Consider the following 15,502-nt stretch of genomic DNA (forward strand, 5'->3'; position numbering starts at 1 on the left):
TGGTCCACCACAGGGGCAGAGTCGGCACCAGGGGAGGGGTAGATGAACGGCAGCGCGCTGGGAGTGGTGCGCGCGCGTCGGGAGCTTGCTGGAGGCAACCAGCATGGCCTCTGACCGGCTACAAGGCTAGCCAGAGACGCAGCAAGGACTGCAGGGCAGCGGGGCTGTCTGCAGGCGGTCGCCACGTTCACTGGTCCACGTATAGCAGCAGGTGAAGACCGCTGGAGACTGCTACAGGGTAGCAGCGCGGCAGGGGACGCTGAATACCGCCATCTCTGCCAGCGCGTAGGGGCTGTATGCACAGCAGTGGCGTCAGGCAGCTGGCGCCACGAGTTCCGGCGGTCGTTAGCAGGAGCGCAGGATAGGAGCCTGGGCGGACCGGTGGAGGCTGCAGCAGGGGTGCCGCATAATGATGTCGCAGGGAACCGCCACGGAGAGCGGCGCGTAGAGGGGCCCACGCAAACCAGTGTGTGTGGGAGCAGCACAGCAGGCGCTGAGGTGGTGGACCATCGGTGTCCGCTGTGCCGGCTGCTCGAGGTTTGCAGGAAAAAGGGCCGTCGCCGCTGCAGCTGACGGCCCGGAGAAGCTGTCCCGGTGGGCGTAGACTACACGGCAGGCCTACTAGAAGTAGGAACGCCACCGCCTAAGCGGCCGGTGGACGGTGGGGAAGCCGTAGTAGAGGCGGAGGGGCGCCGGTGTCCTCGAGCTTGTCCGAGGGGCAGGCAGGAGGATGGGCCGGGCCCGACGAGGGCTTGAGCGTGACGGTAACGTCAGGAGGCGCGAATAATTCGCGGGAGGAGAAGCTGGAGACATCCGCACTCTTCGGAGGTCCAGGCGGAACTGCCGCCCACGTGATGACGCGGGGACGCGGGTGGTTCTGAGCCGCTTCCTGTAGGGGAAGAGCCGCGGTATGCGACAAGAGAGAGATAAAGGCGCATTTGGTGGCCGAGGGGGCACGTGGATACCCACAAAATCTGCTAAGGGTAACACTAACACTTTCAGGCATTGTTGTTGTAGAAAATTATTTTTTTCTTCGTGCATAGAACTTATTTTGTAACGAGAGGGGTCCACTTTTCATTTCCTGCAGGTATGTACGGTCGCAGATTTGTAATATGAGCCAGTGTAGGATACCATACGCTTTCATTTATTCTATTTGATTCTCATCACCCTCAGCGATATGTGGCGCTCCTTGGCTCAAATGACGAAGCACCAATATGATCTTTCGATTAACATCATTAATTATCCATGCTCTTAGTAGCGAATTACCAGGAGTAACTTGTTTTTAACAGACAAAGTAACCTTGCAGAGCAATATCTAACGATTTCTTTGGAACTCATAAGGTGATCAAATTCACTTTCGCGACTTCAATATTGACGGCCAGCAGCTTACGCCGGTCAGGCATGTATTAGCGCTAAGATGCGGCCCATGTTGCTTCCATTCTCGATAGAGGTTTTTATTCATGCAGTATTGCCGTACATTCCCGTGAGGAAAGAGTGTAGTTTCAGGACACCGCTGGTAGAATGTCATGACTGACACTGCAGCAGATTAAGCTCTGAAAATTGCATTTCCCATTCACAGCTTTCACAGAATATGTTGCTCATGCGGCTGTGTATATTGCTTCGCAGCTAACGCACGAAAGGGGGGGGGTACTTTGAAAGCAAAGCGCTCAGCCGCGTATAATCATCTGACACCAACAGCTTGCACCTTGCTTTTTTTTTTTGCTTGGGCTTTCAGCTCGAGAATAGCGCTAATATATCTTGTTTCTCATCTCAATTTTTTCCCTAATTCCTCATGGCCAAGTCCTCTCCTCAAGACATCGCTTTTTAAATTTCTTACAAGTCGTAGAAGCGCTTCAGTCATGTTACGTAAATTAGTTTTTTTTTCTCTATACAGTCCACATGTGGGATGGTTCCACAGCTGGTACGAAAGAGCTTGCTGTCTTTGCATCGGAACGTGCTTTTTTTTCTATATAAACTGACGTCCAAGGAAGCCGAAAATGTGTTCTAGACCAAAGCACTGTAAATGTAGATGCGTTTTGCACAGCGCATCTAGATTCGTCACTGGCGGGGAGCGCACACTTTTACTCCCCCTTTATGGTGTCCATGCACAAATTACTGTGCAAAGAAAACCGCACTTTGTTGATCGCTGCTAATTCCCGATAGACATTAAGAAATGTGCGATAAAGTAACCACGTTTCCGAAGATGAGCTTGGCGCCATAAGTTCAAAATAAATATGAAAATCAAATTTCGTGGTTACTACGAGGCAGGCGCATCCAAGCTGAACTTTTATCTCGCCTACATATAGGAGAAAAAAAGCGCCTCAACCAATGTCTTTGATTTCGCACGCAGCAGCGGAATAAGTGTGGAGTAAACCACACTTAGTAATAATGGCGAAAGCAGTGACTTGACAATACGCATAATTGTGTAATAGCGCATGAAAGGGTTGGTTCACTGGCTCAAGATGAAGTTCTAACCGCGCGTTATTCCAATGTCTCTGCCCCGGGGGTACTGTGATCAACGACTCGTCGGCTCCAGAATACCCGGTCACGTGAAGGCGCACATAAAGCGATGACTAAGACATACCTGTTGCATCCCTTCCGCGGCCAATCAGTCGAACGGAAGCCACCTGCAAAGCACGAAAAGAAGGAAAGGCTATAAAAAATACGAATGAAGATTTATCACCGAGATAGGCCGATAAAGTACAATGGCGGTGGTGAGCGCTGATTAAGATGCAGATAATGCTCTGCGCTTCGTCTGCGCAAGCACGCGGGATTTGGCGAGGCTTGACCTAGGCCTAACAGTCGGCAAAAACGGGACGGCCGAAAGGTCCGCTCCACCCTTCGACCAGTGGTCGGATGGCGTTCGTTCTTTGCTCCGTTCGAGACTGACGTTGACTGGCCAGACTGTAGTGCAACAATAACCGCCGCTACACTGTGAACTGAGCACCTGGAATCCGTAATCGAAGTTGCAGCTTCTTCTCTCGGCTGTAACCTGTGCTCGGCAAAGTTGTGTTCGTACCAACTCTTCACCCGGCAGCCACCTGGCCTCCTCCTCCGTCGTCGGCGAAAGAACTTGTGCCGATGTGCTATCTGGGCCCGTCATGGAAGTGCTGTGTCGTCGGTGGTGCCTGTGAAATCTGATTGCTTCATCGAAGAACTTGCTGCTCCTCGACCACCGGCGCAAAACCAGCAAGTGGGAAGGCGATCGGCCAGTTTTGCCGCTTGGATATTCGAACGTGCAACACTCTCAGTCTAGAACATCGATCGCGTTGTTAACCTGAAATACTTGGTCAAATCTCGGAACTACAGGCGCAGGCAACAGTAAGTCGCGTGTCGAAGGCGGCCGATCAAATGCCTAAGGCTGAAGGAATTCCCGTCATTTTTCTTTACCGAAGGGGGTCACCTAGCAGACTTCCTGACGGGTCAAGTTACCTCCATATGCTCGACTTTCTAAGAGGGGCAACGCTGTTCAGATTCAAAATACTCGAGCAACTTTGATGAACAGCCAGACACTTGCATTTTGCCCCTCGCATTGTTTGCGCCTTTGTGCGTCTGTATACTTGCGAAATCCGCTAGGTGAACCTAGCGAGTGCGATACTTCCAATTGACGGCCGGGCTGCGGCGAACTTGGCCCAGGTCGCTCAAAGCCTGCCTCAGCTTAGTTCACCATTCCACAATCGCCTACCACCGCACAGCCGCAATTGCCGCAGTTGAGTATCGCTATGTTAAATACTTAGCAGGGCTGTACCACGCGATTCGGGTTAAACGTTCTACTCTCCTGTTTAGCCGTATGGGACCGCATCATGTACATTTATATGCGAACAATTTGGTGCTGACTGGTTGCGGGAAAAACTTACCATACCTGACGCGAAGAACTTCGTAAGCAGAATGCACGTTTGGGATGACGCATCTTCACTGCATGATCTTCGAATGGTTTTTTTTTCTTTTGCCGCAACCCAATGCGTGGAAGCTTCGCGCTGATTATGTTCGCTTTCTGTCAGGCCGCATTTTGTGTGTCGCCAATGAATTTGGCTTTACATTTGCTGCATGTACACAACGCATTATTTTGGCTGGATTTACAGTTAACCAGTAATTTCTTATGCTTTCGCATTTCTTGGATTAAACATAATTCGCCTTGGTGCGCCACACTGAACCAGCTGACGACTTGCGTTCGCTTTCCCTCTCTCCACAGTCGCGGCTCGCTTGCGGTTGTCGATACCCACACCTCTCTGAATCTCTGGAGAGTTGTTTAATTTGGAAGAAAATTGGCATGCAGGTAATGCGAAGATATCAAGCAGGCTAGGAAGCTGTACTTTATGAACTCAAAATTACTCACTTTGATGCAACGTGACATTAAAATAAAATAAATCCCAAGCTGTATGAAGGTGGCCACCATCCATTCAACTGTCATGGAGTCTTCACAAGTAGGCCCTGATGGTAGTATGACGATCTAAGCGTAAGTCTGTAAACGAAACGAGGTCAGACTATAAAAGTGTCACACTTGCGGAGAAGCGATGCACATTCACGGGCAAAAGTTTGTCGAGTGCGCATTCGCGGAAAGCAATAATTTCTGCGTCCCTTTACTACCCTGTCCACTGATATTTGTTCCAGCTGACGTAGCACGTATGTGTTGTTCACCATTTATGATTTTCTTTCACCGGCTTTGTCAGACCACGCCAAAACAATGCGTGACCAAACAATATTAGAATAAATAAAGGGGAATAAAAACTAACTAAATGTGGGACAATGCGAGTGACATGGGAAAAAACGTCGGAAGCTCTGCTTGCTATGCAGTCAACCGCCCGTTCTATCAGTCTCTACTCCTAAAATGTATGGGATAACTATTTGTTGCATATATTAAGCGTTTAAGCATTTTCACCCATTTACTATTAATTACTCCCCTCACCTTTTTGCCCTCTTTTTATTGTCATTTTGCTGTCAGGTCGGTCTTCTCTTCATGAAGAACTGCCATGCTGTTTTGCGCGTGGGCATGGCAGTGACCATTACACTTGTTTTTTACCCTAAATAGTCACGCAGTTCCATTTGTCTTGCGGTAGATTGTACTTGTGACTTATTGTAGTTAGTTTCTGGTGTTGGATTTATTGTTAGCCTTGTCTTTTTTTCTGTATATGTGTATGTGTATGTGTATGGAGTGCTCGTATAAGGATTGATTAGAAACTTATTTTTGCTGATGCACTATTTAGCATTCTATCCTGTTGGCACCACCCTTCTCTGAGTAGCATATTGATAAGTCTTGTAGAATAGCTCGTCTTTTTTTCGCTACTTTTTTCTTTTTTTAAAGGTCTCATTGCCTTTGACATAATGAAGCCCACTGCCGACGGTATAGCTTGTTGGCGTGGCGGCGTGCTGCCGCGTCCAGGCAGTTGTAGACCATCCAGTCGGCGGCTCTGTCGGTCCGTCGCGCCCTTAGCTCGGCACGATTCCTTTTCTCGCGCAGCTCGAGCAGTTTGTTGTCAGGTGTGGGCTGCCCCGCCCTCACCTCTGCTCTTCGGGTGGCTGCGAGGGCGCTCCGGACCAAACTAGGGAAAAAGGGGGCAACTGAGGCGGCCGCCTCGTCTACAGCCTGCCTGAACGCACTCCAGTTGACGATAGAGTATGAGCGTGTGGCGCGCGCCTCCGCCGCAGTGGGTTCAATCAGGATGAAGTAGTTATCCGAGCCCCAGAGAGATGGTGATCGGCGCCATGTCGCCTCGATGCTTTTGGATGCAAAGGCAACATCGATGCAGGAGCTGGGTGTACCGCGTCGTCGAAAGGTGGGCTCACCGGTGTCCAATGGGGTGAGTTCCGGCTGCGTCGTGCAGGTCGTCTCCTTGCGCGGAGTAGCGCGCACTGCCCCACTCACTGTGATGGGCATTGAAATCACTGCAGGTGATTTGGCGCCGGGCGCAACTCAAAGACATTGCACGAAAACACAGCGCGTTCCACGTGACAGCTGGGCGCACGTAAACACAGGCCACGGACGTGTCAACACCACCGACGCGCACAGCCACCACCACACACTCCTGGGCATCGGTGGTCGCCGTCGCCGAGCCGATGAGAGTATGTTGCACATCCTGCCGCACATACACCACACATCGCGATTTCCCAGGCCGATGGGAGCGGTCGACACAGGGCACTGCACTGCAGCACAGAACATTTCCTCACATGTGGTCGCCGAATTGCATCAGGTATAGCCGGGTAGCAGCCTTCGGGGCTCCCCATCGTGGACCTGGACATATGTCTCCTGAAGCGTAATAACCTCCGGCGTGCTTTCCGCGACTCGCATGGGGAGCTCCAAGTACCGCGCTGCAAGAGAGAGAAAATTCCACTGCAGGATTGTGAGGATCCGTGGTGGAGCTCGGCGACTAGCCATGTTCGGCATCCTGTTGAGGAGAGCCTGCAGCTTTTAAACAGGCCCGGCGACCTTCTGATACCTCCGGAAGCAGGGAGCTGAGTGCCCGCAGTTTCTTCCAGCTTCTCGATCTCGCGATCGTGTGCATCTGGAGGCTGGCCCTGGATTTTCGCAGCAGGTGCGGGCGGTGCTGACGGGATGTGCGCGGGCCCGCTCTCTGCCGGCCCCACTGTTGGAACTGCTGCCTGTGCTCTGTGGTGGCTCTGTCCACGGCTCACCACCTGTGCATAGGAAAGAGTGCCATGTGGTGTAGTGTGGTGCTGCGGGGTGGCCTGGGGCGCTATTTCCGCGGTCACCAAGAGACAGTGGAACCTGCGATGTGGCGAGCAGGGTAGCCACATGCCTCTCGCGCCGCCAGTGAGGGCACGCGGGCTCCGTGGCTGCGTGTTGCCCGCCGCAGTTGAGGCAGCGTGGCTTGCGGCTCGGACAAGCGCCCTGATCGTGGGGGCCCCCGCAGCGGATGCAGCGGTGTGGAGCCCGGCAGGCCCCGGTCGTGCGGCCCAATCCGCCGCACCTTCCGCACTGCAGTGGTCAACAGGCACGCACAGCCAGGCGCCTTCTGAAATATAGATATGTATGCCGGAGGCACCGGCGTCGCAAATCTGATAGACATGGTGCTATCAGAAAGCGACGCCGATACGATCGCCACGCTTGTGTCAGTTGCCGCGAGCAGCTATTCCACCGTCCGACGCCCATCCACCCCGAACACGAGGCCGAAGCAGTGGTTGCGGGAGCCGGGTTCCCTCGCGCTCACTGCCACGCCGCGAATCACGGAGATGGCGAGCAGCCCGTTCAGGGTGGCCGCACTCCCCGCGTACACCGCCACAATACCACGCCAGGATGCCAAGCCGCGGTCCAAGCTCCGCCGCTAGCTCCCAGCCTTGTTCCCGCGAGAAGGCCGCGTCCCGCTGGACTGGGCGGAAGAGGACGGTTCCGTGGATGTTCTCCGAGACCTGCACCGCGGTGGCAGCCCTGGCCAGGGCAGCTCTGAATCGCCGCTGGACCCGTGACGAAGCAGCGGGCGGCCGTGAGGTCACAAACAGAGCCTGACAGGGGGGAAGCCACAATTACAGGGGTGGTGATGCTGAGGACTCCCTGGAATGCTGTTGTTCGGCTAGCTGGGGGGGGGGGGGGGGGGCGAGGCTTCCTGCATCACGCTTTGCGGCTCCACGTGGTTGCATACTGCGGCCATGGCCGCCATCAGTGGTTCCCGCTGAGGGGGAAGGCGAGCGACGGCGCTTGCGGTGGGTTGTCTCGTCCACGGCCTCATTCTCCAGGTCCGAGACCACGGCTGGATTTCCGGAGTCGGTCTCCTGCGCCCCGTGGGTGGTATTGGGGAGGCCCGCCGTCGCTGCCATGACCGCAGGGAGGGGTGCAGTAGTAGGACCCCGTGGTGGCTGCTGCCGGTTCGGTACAGGGAGGTGCAGAGCCTGCACCGAAGCGACCGTTTGAGCTTGGGTCAGACTAGCGTGTTGTACCTCCTGTGTGGCGCGCTCCGGTGCCACCAACAGCCTGGTAAAGGTGACTCGATCACAGGGCTTGGCGTAGAGACTGATGGAACGCGGCACTGTCCCGGTCCCCAATAAGCTCGGATGGTGGCTAACACGCCCGAGGCTCGTGGGCTTCATGATGGAGCCCCTCGGCGCGGCAAAGACTTAGGCGTATCGAAGGAGAGGAGAGCTAAGAAAAACACGTTCGCTCTCTTCGTGCGCCTCAACCGAACCACCTGAGGTGGTGGGGTAGAAAAGTTTGCCGACCCTTTCTTTCTTTATATATATATTTTTATTGCTTTTTCTTTTTTATCGTTTTCCCCCTTCGGAACACCTGCGTCTAGGCTAGGAGACCGCCGTTTTGAATTGTCATCGATTCTTCATCTCTCCTTTATTTCTTTCTTCCTTGTCTTTTACTGCCCCCCTCCCAAGTTGTTTGCACTCGTGCTTTACGGTAATTTTGTACCTCGCGCACGCTTGATAAGAGCTGCGTGTTTCAAATGCTGTAGTAAACTCGAAAAAGCCTTGTCCTCCAGCCGAAACGTCGCTAATTAAACCGTGTTATGTTTTTCAATTTCTGGTGGTTTTATATTATATTGATCTATCAGCTGCCAAGAATCCACTTCGGAGTGTGCATATATATATATGAAAAAGAGCTGTTATCCCGCCCTAATAGTGAGTCAACTGCTCTACTTTTCAGTTTCCTTCAAGTGAGGCCACGTGATGCTTTGCCAAATCCAATTACTTTGCTATCGTTCCGTAACGCTCACAGAAGCCACTGTAAGCAAAACCTCGAACAGCTTAAACGCATTGGGCATGCACAACAGCGGGAACCTAAATGTTTAAAAATTATACTGAGGTCCAGGACACCCTTGTGCATATGCGGGTTTTATTGCACGATTGAATGTAAGGTGGATGACCAGGAGCACCAATGTATGACGGATAGACCGAAATATACAACTCCGTCTGAAGGAGCTACGTTAAGAAATAACGCCTTAAAGCGCTACACATTTAAGTCGACTTCGGCGCTTAATTTACTCACGTCAAACTACCTCCCGCATCCAATCCGCCAGTAACAACTGCTTGAACGCATTCAGCTGATGCTGGGGCGCAGCTCTGACGCAGAAATCGAAACGCGTACGCTATAAACAGAAAAGAGTAAAAAGGAGAGTAAGCTATGCTCTAGCGCACTTCCTTTCATGAAAGGGCGTGCGCTAGAGGACAGCTTACTTACTTTTTACTAGCGAATAAACCAGAACATGAACGACGTATGTCCAAAGTGACCAGTTGGTGTGAAGAAACGAGAACGTGAACGATGTGTATCCAAAGCCACCAGGTGTGGTGAGGAAACGAGAAGATGAATGACGTGTATCCAAAGTCACCATGTGTAGTGAAGAAACGAGAACATGGACGACATGTATCCAAAGAGACCAGGTGTGGTGAAGAAACCAGAACATAAATGACATGTATCCAAAGAGACCAGGTGTAGTGAAGAAACGAGGACATGAACGACGTGTATCCAAAGACGCAGGTGTAGTGAGAAAACCAGAACATGAGCGACGTGTATCCAAAGAGGACAAGAGTAGTGAAGAAACCATAACATAAATGACGTGTATCCAAAGTGACCAGATGTAGTGAAGAAACGAGAACATGAACTACGTGTATCCAAAAAGACCAGTTCTAGTGAATAAACGAGAACATGAACGACGTGTATACAAAGAGCCCAGGTGTAGTAAAGAAAGGAGAAGATGAACGACATGTATCCAAAGTCACCATGTGTAGTGAAGAAACGAGAACATGAACGACTTGTATCCAAAGAGACAAGGTGTAGTGAAGAAACCAGAACATAAAAGACGTGTATCCAAAAAGACCAGGTGTAGTGAAGAAACGAGGACATGAACCACGTGTATCCAAAGACGCAGGTGTAGTGAGAAAACCAGAACATGAGCGACGTGTATCCAAATAGACCAAGAGTAGTGAAGAAACCACAACATAAATGACGTGTATCCAAAGTGACCAGGTGTAGTGAAGAAACGAGAACATGAACTACGTGTATCCAAAAAGACCACTTCTAGTGAATAAACGAGAACATGAACGACATGTATCCAAAGAGACCAGGTGTGGTGAAGAAACCAGAACATAAATGACATGTATCCAAAGAGACCAGGTGTAGTGAAGAAACGAGGACATGAACGACGTGTATCCAAAGACGCAGGTGTAGTGAGAAAACCAGAACATGAGCGACGTGTATCCAAAGAGGACAAGAGTAGTGAAGAAACCATAACATAAATGACGTGTATCCAAAGTGACCAGATGTAGTGAAGAAACGAGAACATGAACTACGTGTATCCAAAAAGACCACTTCTAGTGAATAAACGAGAACATGGACGACATGTATCCAAAGAGACCAGGTGTGGTGAAGAAACCAGAACATAAATGACATGTATCCAAAGAGACCAGGTGTAGTGAAGAAACGAGGACATGAACGACGTGTATCCAAAGACGCAGGTGTAGTGAGAAAACCAGAACATGAGCGACGTGTATCCAAAGAGGACAAGAGTAGTGAAGAAACCATAACATAAATGACGTGTATCCAAAGTGACCAGATGTAGTGAAGAAACGAGAACATGAACTACGTGTATCCAAAAAGACCAGTTCTAGTGAATAAACGAGAACATGAACGACGTGTATACAAAGAGCCCAGGTGTAGTAAAGAAAGGAGAAGATGAACGACATGTATCCAAAGTCACCATGTGTAGTGAAGAAACGAGAACATGAACGACTTGTATCCAAAGAGACAAGGTGTAGTGAAGAAACCAGAACATAAAAGACGTGTATCCAAAAAGACCAGGTGTAGTGAAGAAACGAGGACATGAACCACGTGTATCCAAAGACGCAGGTGTAGTGAGAAAACCAGAACATGAGCGACGTGTATCCAAATAGACCAAGAGTAGTGAAGAAACCACAACATAAATGACGTGTATCCAAAGTGACCAGGTGTAGTGAAGAAACGAGAACATGAACTACGTGTATCCAAAAAGACCACTTCTAGTGAATAAACGAGAACATGAACGACATGTATCCAAAGAGCCCAGGTGTAGTGAAGAAACGAGAAGATGAACGACGTGTATCCAAAGACCCAGATGTAGTGAGAAATCTAGAACATGAGCGACGTGTATCCAAAGAGACCAGGTGTAGTGAAGAAACGAGAAGATGAATGACGTGTATCCAAAGAGAGCAGGTGTAATGAAGAAACGAGGACATGAACGACGTGTTTTCAAAGACCCAGGTGTAGTGAGAAAACCCGAACATAAATGACGTGTATCCAAAGTGACCAGGTGTAGTGAAGAAACGAGAACATGAACGGCGTGTATCCAAAGAGACCAGGTGTAGTGAGAAAACCAGAACACGAATGACGGGAAGCAAAAAAGGCCAGGTGTATTGAAGAAACCAGAACCCGAAAGACGTGAATCAAAAGCGGCTGTGGTGTACTGAAGAAACCAGAACATGCACGACGTGTATCCCAAGAGGCCAGGTGTACTCGAGAAACCAGAACACGAACGACGTGAATAAAAAAAGGCCAGGTGTAGTGAAGAAACCAGAACATGAACGACGTGTATCCAAAGAGATTAGGTGGAGTGAAGAAACTAGAACATGAACGACGTGTATCCAAAAAAGGCCAGGTGTAGTGCGAAAACCAGAACATGAACGACGTGTATTCAATGAGCACGGTGTAGTGAAGAAACCAGAACACGACCGACGTGAATCGAAAGAGGCCAGGTGTAGTGAAGAAACAGATCATGAACGACGTGTATCCAAAGACCCAGGTGTAGTGAAGTGACCAGAACATGACCGACGTGTATCCAAAGGGACCAGGTGTAGTGAAGAAACCAGAACATAAATGACGTGTATCCAAAGACCCAGGTGTAGTGAAGAAACGAGAACATGAACGACGTGTATCCAAAGTCACCAGGTGTAGTGAAGAAACGAGAAGATGAACGACGTGTATCCAAAGAGACCTGGTGTACGACGTCACATTCGCAACTTGTTCCAGATAAATTGGATCCTACAAAAATCAAGTGAAGAAGCGAATCATCTCTTGTAGCTTCGCCAACTATTTGTTTAACAGGGAAAGGTTTATAAGCTCACGGCAGGTACTGGCTTCCCGGGTAAAGAAAGAAAGTGTGGGCCAATGGATGCCTGGAGCAGTGAAATCACCCATGAAAATTAGAGTAGACAACTTGAAATTTTGAGTGTTTAAATGAACTTTAAAGTTGTGCAATATATGGGCAGAAGAACCAGGAGGACAATAAATAATACCAACTACAATGGACTGCTTGCTAAGAAATAGTTTGCACCAATTGTATTCGACTTCTCGAGGGGCCGGCAAGACTGAACTTGAGTTCAGAGCGAAAGAGAAGCGCAAGACCACCGCCTATGCCATATTAGAGAGTTATAGCATAGCGCGATTCGCCACCGTGATCCGCTACCGAAGGGCACCGCTCGGATTGGTCCTGACGCGGCTGGCGCGCTCGCACCTGACGGACACGTGGCGCCCTCTGGCGCCCCCAGGGCGATCTGCGCATGCGCAATGGCGCCTTGCGGAAGCGGACCACAGAAGCTGATCGCGCTATGCTATAACTCTCTATTGCCTGTCCGCCCGCATCGCCACGAAGCCAGATGGCGTAGATTTGGAATCATGAATATCATCGTGCTGCCACGTTTTCGTGATGGAAACATACTTCCAGCGTTAATGTTCAGAACAGATAACTTTTCGCATGCACGTTTTGGCAGTCAAGGGGCAGCAGCCGGCGATGATGGTTGTGATCGCGGTGGTGAGGCGGCAGACGGCGAACCATTTGGTCTAGTGGAGAAGCTACAGGCCTTTTCAAAGGTATCCGAAGAATTGGTCCAAATTGGTCCAAACAAAACGAACTTTGTTGATGAAAACGTGATCGAAGCGCAGCTTCACAACAAACCCGCCATCGCGAAATGACTGACTCCTCCCAAAGTTTTTGCAAAGTAAGGGAACATTAAAATAGTACTCTTCGGTTACATGATAATCAGTGTTTTAAAGTGATAAGCATTTTTTAGTGCTTTTAGTTGCTCGAAGTAATCCAAGATTTTCAGGATGACAGTACGCGCCCGGCCATCACTTGGCCTTGAAGTGAAACATTGACTAGCGCAAACACAGACAAGGACCAAAGTAAGAGTAATAGACAGGACACTCTTACTTTGGTACCTGTCTGTGCTTGCGCTAGTCAATATGTTTCACTGCCACAACCAACTAGCCCAAATGAAAGCATTAACATTACTTCGCCTACCGATACTATGACATTTTGGCGATAAATAAACCACGGAGGGACAAAAGACACTGACAGTTGAGGCGTACTGTGGACGTCTTGAAGGTTTTTAAAGAGGATGCCATGGGCCTAATACCTGTGAACGTCGAGAAATAATTTCTCGACCTCAGGCTCAGGTTCAAGGAGTGGCATGTGTGTTGGGTGAACAAACCTAGGTCTAAAAAGCCGATTTGCATTTTCCTTTGTAGATGAGAGCACCTTCGCAGTTCCCAGGACAGCCCTTTTCTATCCTTGGTAGATTACAGCAACTTTGCAGTGACATACCTGTACAAAACAAGAATGGTCAGATAATCATCCTGCTAGTACTAGTTCTCAAGCCCAATAAAGAATTCCCGGAAAAGCGCTTTTCTATCTTTGGTAGATGACAGCACCTTTGCAGTGACATGCCTGAACAAAGAATGGACAAGTTAGCATCCTGCCCATACTGCTGCTCTCAAGTGTACTGGAAAAAAGTTCCCGGAAAAGCGCTTTTCTATCCTTGGTAGATGAGGGCTCCTTTGTAGTTACATACCTGCAAAAAACAGAATGGGCAGATAAGCATCCTGACAGTACTGCAGATCTCAGTCCACAGAAGAAGAGTTCCCGGAACAACGCATTTCTACCCTAGGCAGATGTCGGCACCTATGCGGTGACATTTGCGGTAGACGAGGGGCACCAATGCAGTGACATACCTGCACAAAGAATGGAGAGGTAAGCATCGTGCCGGCACTGCTACTCTCAAGCCCAATAAATAATTCCCGGAGCAGCACTTTTCTATCCTTGGTAGATTACAGCACCTTTGCAGTGACCTACCTGAACAAAGAAGAATGGACACGTAAGCATCCTGCCGATACTGCTGCTCTCCACCCCACCGAAGAAGGGTTCCGAGAACAGCGCTTTTCTATCCTCGGTAGATGATGCCACTATTGCGGTGAGATACCTGCAAAAAGAAGAATGGACAGGTAGGCATCCTGCTGGTACTGCTGCGCTCAAGCCTACTGAAGAAGAGTACCCGCGAACAGCGGTTTTCTATCTTTGGTAGATGACGGCACCTTTGCGGTGACATACCAGCACAATGAAGGAGAGGCAACCATCCTGCCGGTACTGCTGTTCTGAGGTCCACTGAACTGAAGAAGAGTTCCGGCAACAGCGCTTTTCTATCCTTGGATTGTGATGGCACTTTGCGGCGACATACGTGCACAAAGAAGAATGGACAGGTAGGCATCATGCCGATACTGTTGCTTTCAAGGTCACTGACGAAGAGTACCCCCAAACAGCGCTTTTCTATCATTGGTAGATGACGGCACCTTTGCGATGACTTACCAGCACAAAGAAGGAGAAGCAACCATCCTACCGGTACTGCTGTTCTCAAGTCTACTGACACAGAGTTCTGGGAACAGCTGATATTCTATCCTTGGTAGATGACAGCACCTTTGGGTGACATACCTGGACAAATAAAAATGGATAGGTAGGCATCCTATCGGAACTGCTGTTTCAACTCCACTGTAGATGAGTTCCGCAAACACCGCTTTTCTATCCTTCGTAGATGATGGCACCTTGGCAGTGACATACCTGCACAAAGAACAGGAAACCATCTCCCAGTACTACTGCTCTCCAGCCCATTGAAAAAGATCTCCCGGAACAGCGCTTTTCTATCCCTGGTAGATGACGGCACCTTTGGGTGACATACCTGGACAAATAAGAATGGATAGGTAGGCATCCTATCGGAACTGCTGTTTAAGCTCCACTGTAGATGAGTTCCGCAAACACCGCTTTTCTATCCTTCGTAGATGATGACACCTTGGCAGTGACATACCTGCACAAAGAACAGGAAACCAGTCTCCCAGTACTGCTGCTCTCCAGCCCATTGAAGAAGAGCTCCCGGAACAGCGCTTTTCTATCCCTGGTACATGACGGCACCTTTGGGTGACATACCTGGACAAATAAGAATGGATAGGTAGGCATCCTATCGGAACTGCTGTTTCAACTTCACTGTAGATGAGTTCCGCAAACACCACTTTTCTATCCTTCGTAGATGATGGCACCTCGGCAGTGACATACCTGCACAAAGAACAGGATACCAGTCTCCCAGTACTGCTGCTCCCCAGCCGATTGAAGAAGAGCTCCCGGAACAGCGCTTTTCTATCCCTGGTAGATGACGGCACCTTTGGGTGACATACCTGGACAAATAAGAATGGATAGGTAGGCATCCTATCGGAACTGCTGTTTCAACTTCACTGTAGATGAGTTCCGCAAACA

The 15,502-nt window shown here is 49.9% G+C and overlaps 1 long non-coding RNA gene across 1 annotated transcript; it reads right to left on the minus strand.

Moving 5' to 3' along the window:
• Positions 1–643: 643 nt before the first annotated feature.
• On the minus strand, positions 644–2,625 carry LOC144110164 (uncharacterized). The gene is made up of 2 exons (XR_013309735.1): positions 2,584–2,625; positions 644–889 (listed from the first exon to the last, which is right to left on the minus strand). It is a non-coding gene; the product is annotated as an uncharacterized LOC144110164 (long non-coding RNA).
• Between the last annotated feature and the right edge of the window lie 12,877 nt (positions 2,626–15,502).

The sequence above is a fragment of the Amblyomma americanum genome, chromosome 11, assembly GCF_052857255.1.
Source record: "Amblyomma americanum isolate KBUSLIRL-KWMA chromosome 11, ASM5285725v1, whole genome shotgun sequence".
Classification (NCBI taxonomy): Eukaryota; Metazoa; Arthropoda; class Arachnida; order Ixodida; family Ixodidae; genus Amblyomma; species Amblyomma americanum.